Genomic DNA, 13,043 nt, shown 5'->3' with positions numbered 1-13,043 from the left:
TCGGTGGGTGGCTGCTATATATGACCTCGAATCGGTGGGTGTACCCACCGATTCGAGGTCATATATAGCAGCCAGTAGTTGTCACCACAACAACTGGCTGGACTCCATCCCCATCAGCCAACTGAAAAGAGTCAGGAGGAATTGTACGGAGGATAACATTTTTGAAGCTCAGGCAAAAGAAATGAACGAAAAATTTAGGGCATGTGGCTACAATAAGGGCACTATTGAAAAAGCCCATTCTGAAGTAAGAAACATCACACGTAAGGATCTCTTGAATGATAACATGACAAAGACCACTACAGATAATAAATATGAATGGGCCTTTATTACCCAGTTTAATCAAAGTCATCAGGAAATCGAGAGAATTTTCAAGAGACATTGGGGTCTGTTAAAAAAGGATCCGGTGATTGGACCCCTTGTCCCTAATAGACCCATCCATATCTACCGCAGGGCTCCCAATTTAAAAAACAAATTGGTCTCCAGCGCCATGCCCTCAATGAAACCCCAGTCTAGAATTGTGTCCCAGGGGTTCTACAGATGTGGCAACTGTATGGGCTGTAGACACATTAAAAGCGAAGGAAAAAGTAAAATTGAAAATATCCATATAAATGAAAAAAAAGTGAATATTACAGATTTCATCAATTGTGACAGCAAAAATGTCATTTACGCCATTAAATGCAGCTGTCATTTATTTTATATTGGGCGGACCTCCAGACCCCTAAAGGTTCGCCTGGGGGAGCACATTAGGAACATAAAAAAAGGCCTTCTAACCCATTCCTTGTCTGCTCATTTTAAAAGCAAACATAATTGTTTGGTCACAGAAATATCAGGCTTTTATGGGATCAGACAGGTCAAAGGAAATGGAAGGAATAAAGACCTCAATACATTTCTGGCTAAGTCAGAAATGAAATGTATTTTTATGTATGACACCTTAAGTCCAGGGGGTCTGAACTGCGACTTCAAGCTTAAATGGTTCCTCGACTGATGTATTCCTTCTATAATGTGCTAAATTAAGTCTGCGATTTTGAGTTTTTACTGGTCCCTTGACTAATGTATTCTTTTCATAAATGCGTCATATTAGATCTGTTTAGAAAGTCTACCATTTCACTAATCTTTGTTTTTCTTTGTTTTATGTTTACATTAGTCACTCAAAGTATGTATGAATGGAACATGAACTAAAAACACGGCTGGTTACCATGGTGACCGTTTTAGAAGTGCCACCTAACCAATGAAATGGCCGCGCCGGTTCTCCTTCTAAACTACAAACCCCAGAATCCCCGAGAACGGAAATAGAAGACGGCGATACGTCACTTCCGCCGTCTTTCTCTCCGAATGGAACGGATCTCCAGGGATACTTTTCGGGGGAAGTTTTACCAGCAGCAGTGCAGCACAATATCCGGCGGAAACACCTTATATGGTCATGCAGTAGTTCATTTTGTAAACTACAATACCCAGAATTCTAGTTCCGTTTTTACAATGAGAAAAAAAACATGTTTTATAACGTTTTTTCTGCTGTATTTTTTATTATGCTCTATACCAGTATTTATGTATATGTATATTGTGAATTTGTGTGATGAATAATCATGTTTTTAGACGAAATCAATATTCATTATAATTAATGATGTCACTTCCGGCTACTCACTCATTGGAGGTTCATAGCATAAATATGCTTACTCCTCACAGTACAGACAGTTCTTGATAAAGGTCTATTCGAGACCGAAACGCGTCGGGCGACTGTACTGTGAGTAGTTCTTTTCTGGAAAAGGGGAATAATCACGCCGATTATTATCTCAAATTTTACCTTTGGAATTTTTTTATTGTACTTTTTTTATTGTACTTTTTATTTTTTATTTTTGGTTACCAAGTGTGGTGATTCTTTTTGTATCAATTGGACTGTGTCTGGAATAAAAACACTTGTTTTAGAAAGAAGGAATTTTTATTCTTATTTCGGCTTGGCACCTTGAAGAAAAAGTATCTCCTCCTCCTTCTGATCTACCAAAGGGACACCGGTGAATCTGGTTAAAGAAACCTTTATAGGAGTTAATCATCTCTTACTGAGTGAGTTGGGGTACGCACCTGAGGATTCCTGTTGATATAAAGATACCGTTATATGAATGTTCTAGCTTTGCTCTGTGTAAGTTAGGGTACGCATTGAAATAGCCTTAGACGCTACCCTTACATGTTTACAGTACCCCATTTGGTGTGAGATTCAGGCACGCTTAATTACGTGAACCTAACCTGAGGGGATTGAAAAAAACAGCAATAAAGATACCTTTATGAGAACCCACTTACTTGTTTCTGTGTGAGTGGGGTACGCCCTTAAAACTTTTATTGTGTGGAATTTCGATTCTGGCGGTTGAAAACGGTGCTACACATTCTTCTCTTTTTATCTCCTTTTATCTCGACTTGAACTGGGAGTTATTTATAATGAGAAGATTCGCCTGAACGAAAGAATTCATAGACCAACACCATTTGGAGAAGATTCCTCATACCCATTGATAAGGGATGTGTTAAGTTTTTATTACTCTTTTATTAAGTTTTTTATGCGCCCTGGCCACAGATTAATACCATTCCTTGTGTCTTCTAAATAAAGAAACAAATGATGGTACTTCCAGTAAAAGTAAAAAGGTTGTTAGCCTGGTGGCTACAGACATCCCATCTAGACAAATGGAGACCCTTTTGGATATCAGATTGGAAGATCCTGACAACGGATGCCAGTCTTCAGGGCTGGGGAGCAGTATCCGGAAAATTATGGTTCCAGGGACAATGGACTAAAGAAGAAAGTTGCCTGCCAATAAATCTGTTGGAACTCTGAGCCATATACATGTCACTAAGTCAGGCAGAGGACATTCTGCAAGGAAAACCAGTCCAGATCCGTTCGGACAATGCAACGGCAGTAGCGTACCTCAACCATCAGGGAGGAACTCGCAGCCAAAGAGCAATGAAGGAGGTAAGTCACATACTAAAGTGGGCAGAACTCCACCTTCCAGCATTGTCCGCAGTGTTCGTTCCAGGAGTCCTAAACTGGGAAGCGGATTTTCTCAGTCGACACCATTCGAGCAACCAAATGGGCTCTACACCTGGAAGTATTTCAGATGCTAGTAGACAAGTGGGGGTTGCCAGAGATAGATCTCATGGGGTCCTGTCTGAAGCACAAAGTTCCGGCATACGGGTCAAGAACAAAAGACCCCGGAGCGATCCTTGTGGACGCACTGTCAGTTAAATGGGAATTTCATCTGGTTTATCTGTTTCCTCCAGTCTCCCTGCTACCCAGGGTGGTGAGGAAAATAAAACACGCAAAGGGTGCCGTGATTCTAATAGCAACGGCTTGGCCCAGAAGGCATTGGTACATAGATCTGCAGAGGATGTCATTGGATGCTCCAATTCTGCACCCTCAACGTCCAGATCTACTAATGCAGAGTCCCTGTTGTCACAGGCATATGGGTCGGCTGTCTTTGACGGCGTGGCTGTTGAAACCTCTATCCTAAACTCAAGAGGTTATTCACAACAGGTAATTCAAACAATGCTTAGAGCAAGGAAACCCTCCTCTGCTCGCATTTATCACCGAATATGGCAAGCCTATATTCATTGGTGCAGTGAAAGAAATATGGATCCATAATCTTTCAGAGTATCCAGAATTTTAGATTTCCTTCAGGCAGGAATGGATAAGGGTTTGAAGGTGGCTTCCTTGAGAGTTCAAGTTTCAGCATTGCTGTATGGTTTCAAAAGAAAATTGCTACTTTACAAGATGTGCATACATTTTCCAGGGAATGCTGCGCATTCAACCACCTTTTGAGCCTCCTGCAGTACCTTGGGATTTAAGTCTGGTCCTCAAAGCCCTTCAAGGGGCTCTGTTTGAACCACTTAAGAAAGTGGATCTTAAATGGTTGACAGCTAAAGTACTCTTTCTACTGACTACAGCTAGAAGACTGTCAGATTTGGGAGCGCTGTCATGCAAGTCTCCTTTTCTGATCTTTTATCCAGATAAAGCAGTTCTCAGAACTAAGTCTGGTTATCTTCCTAAGGTGGTCTCGAAGTTTCACCTTAACAAAGAAATTGTAGTCCCGGCTTTTTCAGGTATCGGGACTTTCTGCGGGAGAAGCGCCGCTGGACGTAGTCCGTGCATTAAGAATCTACGTAGATCGTACCAGTGCCATCAGAAAGACAGATTTTCTCTTCATTCTCTACAGATTTCACAAGAGGGGATGGCCTGCTACTAAACAGACGCTAGCAAGATGGCTTCGAATGACGATTTCAGAAGCATATTCTCAAGCTGATCTCCCTGTTCCGGCTAATGTCTCTGCTCACTCTACACTTAATGTAGGTCCTTCATGGGCAGCACAACATGGTGCTTCAGCAGAACAGATATGTAAGGCAGCCACATGGTCTTCCATTAACACATTCATTAGACATTATGCCTTGGATACCTTTGCCTCTCATGACGCTGAATTCGGGTGAAAGGTTCTCCTGTCCAATCAGGAGCATCCCTACAACTAAAAATTGCTTTGGGAAGTCCCAATGTTATCCTGTGGATAACCTGTGGACCCTGCCGGAGAAATATACGTTATGGTAAGAACTTACCGTTGATAATGGTATTTCTCCTATGTCCACAGGTTTCCACAGGGATCCCTCCCTGACGCACCTGATTTGAGAATCGTTATACTCACTAAAACTCTTCCCTCTTGCGTGGAATGGTGTGCATGTGTGTTGTTCTCGCCTGAATAGGGTTCTACATAATGCTCCTGCCTCAATGCTTTGGAAACAACTGATTTGACTGAGTCAGTGGGCGGGATTATATGGATGAGGCCGGTGCATCCTGGGAGGCCAGAAAGCTCGTGATCGATTTGGTGCCAATCCACTGTCGCTCCAGCATATCCCAATGTTATCCTGTGGAAACCTGTGGACTTAGGAGAAATACCGTTATCAACGGTAAGTTCTTACCATAACGTATATTTATACAATAATTCAAGAAAATACTGGTTGATTTGTCCTGTGTAATGGATATGTACTAATCAATTAATTAACCAATGGTTGGTTCACACCAATTTATCCAAGCTTTTTTGTGACAGAACATTTACCTTTTGATCGTATTGTCACATATATTTGCATGCTGATACATTGTCCAACTTTATTAGTGATCTTTAGTGTTGTGTTTGTTATAGGAAAGTTATCCTTCTTAATCATAACTAATAAAATGCTATTTTAACTTTTGATTCTGATTCAACATAAGAGTGCGCCCACACCAGAGTCATCTTTTTTTTCCTTTTTGACTTTCCCAGCAGCTGGTACAAGACTCATATTGCTAGACTAATAGAATATCCCTAACATTACCTGGGGGCTCCTTGTCCGGGATATCAACACCGCAACAGATTACATCACCCCGCTGACAGCACAGCACAACCAATGACCATCAAATCCGTACGGTGAGTAAACTGAAAGTGTGATTTTTTCACTTGTTTGCTCTGCTCAGTGCTTTTGCTGTGTCTCAGCTGTTCATCTGTCTGATAAATGAGATTTCAATGAATCCAGTTGTCTGTTTATGATTACAAGGTTTAAAAGAGACATATATGTTTATGTTTTCTTTTTAAAAAAAATATTTTTATTGAAGCTCGACATATTGAGACAATTGCAAAGAGTTCACATCAAAGGAATACATAGGTGCTATATCAGGCTTTTTCAACCAGTGTGCCGTGGCACACTAGTGTGCCACGACCAGTTACAAGGTGTGCCGAGGAGCCAGAGCAGCTTCCTGCACCTTCAGAGTGAACTGTTGGCCTGGGCTCTTCTTAGAGGATCATTCATGCTCCGGCTGTGACCTGTGCCTTGTGGTGTGATATCATAGGTCACGGCCGCCGCATCTCACCACCTAGCCAACCCACCCGCCTGCATACATATCTTCCAGTTCCCGCCTGCATCCACAGCTTTCCTTGCCCACCCACATCCACACCTGCCTGACCGCCCGCTGCTCAGTATTCGCAGCAATCCACTATGAACAATCCCCACCACTGAGGGACAGGGAGGAGGACAGCTGATCGGTAGGGGCTAATATCTGTTATGTTATCTCTCCTGTGGGGAGCAATAGGATTTATGGATTTATAGGGGGAACAATGTGAATTATTCATGTGGGGAGAAATGTGATTGATTTATGTGGGTAGCAATAGGATTTATGTAAGGAGCAACATGATTTATGTGGGGAACAATGTGATTGTTTTTTCTGTGTAGGCCGATGTATGTGTGGATTTATTATTACTGTTAAGGCCAATGAGTGTTTATTTATTTTTTCTGTGGGGAACGGATGGTGTGCCATGGCAATTTTAAAATCGTGTTCGGTGTGCCGTGAGTAAAAAAAGGTTGAAAATCACTGTGCTATATAGTCACCAAAGGTGATGTGAATCAGACATTATGTGTTGTTAGCACACGTGCTACAAATAAGAGTTATACATGAAAAACAGTGAAAACTTAAGTGCAGGTAAATAAACAAATTCACATAGTTCACAATAACGCATCAAAATTTCAACGCCTCCTCGATTTTCTTAAACTTTTCCTTTCCTAACTAAGGTGACCGCTCCGGAATGTACACCAGAGAGGGTCTGGTCTAACATAAACAAATTATGGATCTAAAAGAACTATAATATCTAACAAAATCAGTTGTTTCTATTGGTCTCCCTGACATATGCGTAGACTTGTCGTTTCTCAGTTCTAGAGTTACTTATCCAAGCTATTGTAGTTCTGCACCAAGAGAGGCAGAGAAAACAACAGATAAACAGGATAAACAAATATAGCGGCTTAAATTAGCTGAAACACAAACATAAACAAGACAAAATTGCAGAACCAATAAAGACGTCGGGGACAGAAAGCCGTAGTCAAAACAGTAAATACATGTCCAATACCGGTAGGATAATAGAGTAATAGCAAAGAGCAATTTGTTCATGTAACAGCTTCTAAGGGTCCCCGGTGTAAGGATAATGCATGCACAGTGTTGATACCATCAGGGGCAGGAATGAAATGGAAGAGCAATGTCAAAAAGCTGATATTTGTCGAAAAATGTTTTGGCCTAATCCCAGGAGTATCTACAGCTCCCGATCCACCAAAACTCATGCATAATTGCCTTTCAAACTGGGGAGCTTCTCTGTTGGGCACTGCATCCAGGGTACTAACTAAATCCACCCCTATCGGCTCATGCAATACTGACTCTACACAGTAGCCTAGGATCTCTATGGGGTGATAAGGACTCTGGTTTTGTTGGTAATGGACAGCATGAACCTCACCAGTTGTTGGGAAAGGGATCTTAGTCTGCTGGGCAGAAGGGTGTTGAGGAGCAATAATCCGGTCCCCCAGCACACGGGGATCATCATCACCAACCGTTACAATTGCACCATTTGCCGGTGACCCCTCTTTAAGAAGAGGATCATCCAATTTTAATGTGATTTTATCTATCCATCTGTCAATTGGGGGCAAAAGATGCTCGGCAATGGCTTCCGCCATCTCCGTTGCAAAAGAGGAGTGTACAAGCGGCATCGTTCAAACTTGATTAGTTGTCAAGCAATACAGAATAGAATTATCGAATGAAAATAACAAACGTCACATATAGGTCTCAGCGGAAGAAGAGAAGAAGAGAATAATACCACACAGAATTCGTAGAAGAAGAAAAATAACAAACGTCACATAGAATTTCTCAGAAGAGAAGAATAAAGGTATATCACATAGAATCCTTGGTGTAAGAAAAATAACAAACCTCACATAAAGTTTTCCGCAGGAGGAGAGAAATAAATAAAATGTTACATTCAATAATGTGCAGAAAATAACAAACAGCACATATAGGTTCCAAAAGGAAATCAGCAGAAAGTAGGATATGATTAAGATATGTGATTAAGACATATGTCAGAGACAGCAAGTAGGGCTTGTGATCAGCAGCCAAACAGGCAAAACGGGAAGTCCTCTTCTAAGACTAAGGTTTCCCGGTGTAGCATCAGCCGGTGCTACGCAGCGTCCGTTAACGTGGTAGGCCCCCCAACAGGGATAAGTAGAGGGGCAGCGATTTTAGGCAGCGACACAGTTAGTGGAGAGTGAGTTCACACCACTACTATAATACAATGGGAGAGTAGAGTCTCGCAATCTTCCAACGGAAAGGCCAAATCATCTCGCGTGTGTGTGAGAAGCTCACTGGTGTGCCCGCAGGGCCATGCACATGAGTAGAAGCTGTGAGTATAAAGGCACCCCCAGGATCATCAGCCAGCAAGTGGGTTCGGAAATTGCAGCCCCAAGCTCCCCCAGACGTCGGCAGCAGGAACAGATTTCAGCGATCCTCAGCGGTACGGACAGGGAGGGGGACACTATGATCCTTGTTCATCCAAGTAGGGATGGATTAGCAGCCGCACCGCACCTCTGCAATCCCGGCAGCCCCGGCGTCCGCACGTGAGGGCACGGGCAGAAGCAGATAACAGGAGCCACAGCAGGCCTGGTGGTGTCTGTTTGGGGGTTGTCAGCAGCCGAAACAAACACTCAGCCGCCACGGCCTCCGCAGGCACCTTCGGCGGCACAGAAGCGGAGTCTCAGCTGTCACAGCCCTCCCAGCTGGGCTTCCACTGTGCAGCGGACCCGGCACACGGCAGGGGGGGGGGGGGGGCGTATGCTTCGCTCTAGTCCCCAACGGAGAGAGGCGGCAGGGCTCAGGAGGACCTTCCCGCCCGGTGGGCTTTAACTGTGCAAAGGTTAGTCTACCCCGCGGCGATGCCCTCCGTCCAGCAGTCCGAGCCACCAGTGACCAGCTCCGGGGATCTACGGGTTACTAGTCGGGCTTCCACGAGGTATCCTGAGAGGCGTCCCTTGCTTTAATTCCTTAGATGGAGTGGGTCAGCAATATGAGGGAGTAGAGGGGGAGAAGGGAGCAGGGAGATCGGCGCTCCGATTCTTCAGGCGCGTTCCCCCCGAGGTTCGCGCCAGAAGCAGGCAGCCATCCACGCCATTTATATAAACGGCTCTACTTCGGTGAATAATAGGTCCACAGGGGCGAGTAGGATAGCAAATTGTTCCTCAGCACATGGGGAACACACTCCCATATGGCAAGTATTTCCAAGGAGGTAGGGAAAGGAGGATTGTTATGGATTACTCGAGCCCCTGTGCAGAGAGAGATTAAAAAGCGGCCATGCTGGATGCCCCGCCCACCGGAAGTCCCATGTTTATGTTTTCTATATGAATAATCAAGGGAGACCAGGTCTTGGTTTTGAACGATTGTGTCACTTAAAAGGTATTTGCTCTGAATGTACAAGTGCTATAATTTTAAGGAAACGTTTGGGATAAGTGTTCCCCGTATAGAGGCTAGAATTGAAGTTTCAGATTTTGACTGTGTGTCACATAAAGGAAATTTTTATTGCACTGTTAATACTCATTTAGATAAGATTGGTTTAACTGCGTTGGTGGGACATGTGTGGCCAGAGGTGCTGTTGTACTTGCCAATGAATTTCATACCAAAAGATGGTATGCCCTTGTGTAGACAAAGCATTCATAAACTGCCTGAACCCATAGGAACTCTTGTGGTTCAAGGTGAGGAGACAGATTACTGGCACAGATGACAGCAGTGGGCTAGATGGGAAAAGAAGCAAACATGGGGCCGATTCAATTCAGCGACAGTTGAATAGCGCCGGGAATTAGCTCCTGGCGCTATTCAATACAGCGACAAGTGACCCTCAAGTGTCGGGAATTCTTCTCTCACCCCCGGGAAATGAGAGAAGAACTCCGACAAAAGTGCTGCCACGCGGCCGGCGCGAGGCTGGTTCTGTCGGGAATCAGCATTGCGGCGGGTGGTTAAGTCGGAGAATGCCCGTTCTCCCGACAATTCAACCTGTTAAGTCCGCGCGAACGGGCCTTTGCAGACTTAACTTGAGCTGAATTGAATAGCGACGGGAGCTAATTCACGGCGCTATTCAACTGTCTCTGAATTGAATCGACCCCATACTGAAGATTCCTGTTCTACATTAGGAGTTTAAAGCTGTGTAAATTGTTTTTAAGCAAATGAATGGAGCGTACCAACAAAGACAAGGTATCCCAAGGTGTATAGGTGATAAAGTAATATTGGGGCAGTGGTATAAACCTGGAGAAGGCATAAGGAAGTGATAAACCAGTGATATGTGCAAGGTGATAAAGGCACCAGCCAATCAGCTCCATTATGTAAATTAACAGTTAGGATCTGATTGGCTGGTGCCTTTATCACCTTGCACATATCACTGGTTTATCACTTCCTTATGCCTTCTCCAGGATAATACATCTGCCCCATTGTCCATATCCAGGGTTATTGGCAGTACTTACCCTCACCAGCATAACTACAAGTGCATGTGGAGGCAGCCCAATACTTTAAAGCTAAAGGGATATTTTGGGATTAGCTACCCCAGAATACGGGCGCACAGGTTAGCAAGGGCCAGGGACAGACCCCCCCCCCCCCCCAGAGAGGCAGTTGAAGAAAGGGAGGGTAAGAAAGCCCTGAAGAGGATCCCCAAAATCTTTAAAAGAGCGGGTTTCACTACAGCAGGGACACTAGATTCAGCTTGGAGAGCAAGAGAAAATTGCACTGACACATGCAGAATATGGCAGGCAGTGGCACAAGAGATACAAAATGAAATAAGAAAAAGGAGGAAGAGTTAGACAGTTCACAAAATCCACCACCCTATGTACCCACCTTATCATTAGGTAACCCACCTCAGCCACCAGTATTGGTACAGACAGCCCCACTAGCTGATGTACCAGTAACACACCCACCGATGCCTCGACCAGTGACACCTATATCAGGAGTGTCACCATATGTTTCACAGTGTCCCCGGCTGTCTGAAATAGAATTACAGCCCCACAGATCAACAAGTGCAGCACAAAAACTTATTAAATGGGAACCACCAGCAATCCTAGATCCTGAATATCCACAGCGGCAGTGTTCATTCTGCTTTGCATGTATCCCTGTGGGATGGAGATTCTGCCCACAGTGTGGAAATGATATGCCACCAGATTTGCCTGCTTGCCCAGACAATGACCGTGCACTCACGTCCACCCCTAACCCAAATTACCTAATGAAACAGATACAAGATTTTAACGTCAGTCCTGAAAGAGACACACCTGTAAAGGATAAAGAAACTCAGAATCTGAGTGCAAGGACAGGGGTTATGCCTTACATGGGACAAGACAATTCATACATCTATCTGGTTAGGGTACAAATGGTGCCTAACCCAAGATATGATCCAGCAGCACAGGCAGACACACCAGCCGCCCGTGCATATTTACCTAATCCACAAGAGAGCTATACTCCGTGGTACAAGTCATACTGCATACAGTAGTCCAAGAATCTCCAGATCCTAGGAAGAACCCTGCAGCGTTCTCTGCATACATGACAAGAATACAGACAGTGTGGAGGGGATGCTGGGTGGACTTGGAACAAGCAGCAAAGGCACTGCTGGGGGATGGAGTAGCAACGCAGCTTATGGGTCCTACAGACACGGCGATCCGCCGCCGAGCAGCCCGACCGCCGATACGGCAGACGGGCGACCCGGCAGCAGGGGGGACAGTGACGGGGGGATTGAAGTTTCTTCACTTCCCCCGTCACCCGGCTCCATACAAATGCAGGCAAATATGGATGAGATCGTCCATATTGGCCTGCATGCACAGCCGATGGAGCACAAGCGAAGAACGAGCACGGGGCCACGCATCGTTCATCGCTGGTGACCCCACACTCAAAGATAGGAACGTTATCTCATTCAATAATGAACGAGATCGTTCATATCTTTGAAGATTGTCGCCCAGTGTTTAGGGCCTATTACAAATATGGCAATCAGAGCGGCAGAGGTTTCTAGACTGGCAATATCTGCAGCACCAGCCCTAGCTGACAGATACACAATTGAAAGCGGACAAAATTATTTGGCAAGGATTTGGTGGTGGTGTCATGAAGAAAGACAGAGAGCTCCAGCAGCACCAGACATTGTACAAAGAGATGTGACTGTCAGAAGTTATTTTGATAAACTGACAACCAGACAGAATGATGAGTGTTTTCCTGTTACTGATGGATCAAGATTATTTAAGACAAAATGTCTCAATGGTTTAGATCCTGAACTTAGAATGGGATTGTTTCAAAGCCGCCCAGAAGCTATGAGCATGGGTGCTATAGCATTGTTTCAGGTTCCCGAAGGGATAGAAGACCAAGAGAATATAAATAAGAAACAAGCAAAGAATCAACAAGTAACCATAAATGTGGTGCAAGAATCAGGAAAGACAGGGCAAGTGAAAAGGCGAGCCCCAACACAAGGAGAAGATATGACAGGGAAATGCTTTTGGTGCAAGTCACCTGGCCATCTGAAGAGAGATTGTCGCAAGCATAACAAATGGCATAAGGATCAGCAAGGTGGACAGGCAGTATTTAAAGTACAAGAAGACAAACCCCATCTAGCAAGAAAAACAAGCTCCCTGCTGTCACCCCCAGATAATGGCCGCTTCTGGGGACACTCAGCTACCTGGTAGTACACTGACTGTAATACTACCCAAGAAAAAGTTGATGCTACAGGACTTACAGGATGCTCAGTCACACTCCAGAAAAGCAAGAAAACTACATTGCAGATTCAAGATGAATACACCCCATCACCGGTGCAATTCCTGGTATCAGCAACTTATCCTGTAAATTTATTGGGTGCTGACATCTTAAGCCTCATGCAAGCTTCAATCAAATATATACCTAAAGGTGTACTTTATAGTAATAACCTCACAGACCAGACAGAGGAACAGATGGAAGCAGCCATCCAAGTGTATTATGCTCAGAAGAAAGAAGAAGCAGAAAAAGCACAGCACCCTTTGCCCATGTTGTTACATGAGGTGCCACAGAAGTTATGGTCCAAAGGGAAGACATATGTGGGATTGCTTAAGGTACAACCAGTCCAGCTGGTGCTCAAACCTGTCTCCATAAAACAGTATCCACTCACGCCTCTGCAAATGAAGCAATCACAAGACAACTTCAGGAGTATATCCACAAGGGAATAATCACAAGGTGTCGCTCGACTTTTAACACTCCCTTATTT

General features: G+C 44.4%; 1 protein-coding gene across 1 annotated transcript in view; it reads right to left on the bottom strand.

The window, feature by feature from the left end:
• The window catches only part of LOC135054630 (gastrula zinc finger protein XlCGF26.1-like), an 85,882-nt gene that overhangs the window by 52,170 nt on the left and 20,669 nt on the right, over positions 1 to 13,043 (bottom strand). The window contains exon 2 of the mRNA XM_063957842.1: positions 5,332 to 5,501. The gene's annotated coding sequence lies outside the window, so the exon portion shown is untranslated. The remainder of the gene's footprint in view (positions 1 to 5,331; positions 5,502 to 13,043) is intronic.

Source organism: Pseudophryne corroboree, chromosome 3 (genome assembly GCF_028390025.1).
Source record: "Pseudophryne corroboree isolate aPseCor3 chromosome 3, aPseCor3.hap2, whole genome shotgun sequence".
Lineage (NCBI taxonomy): Eukaryota > Metazoa > Chordata > Amphibia > Anura > Myobatrachidae > Pseudophryne > Pseudophryne corroboree.
Note: the sequence above shows the minus strand (reverse complement) of the source record. Positions and strands in the feature narration are given on the sequence as shown.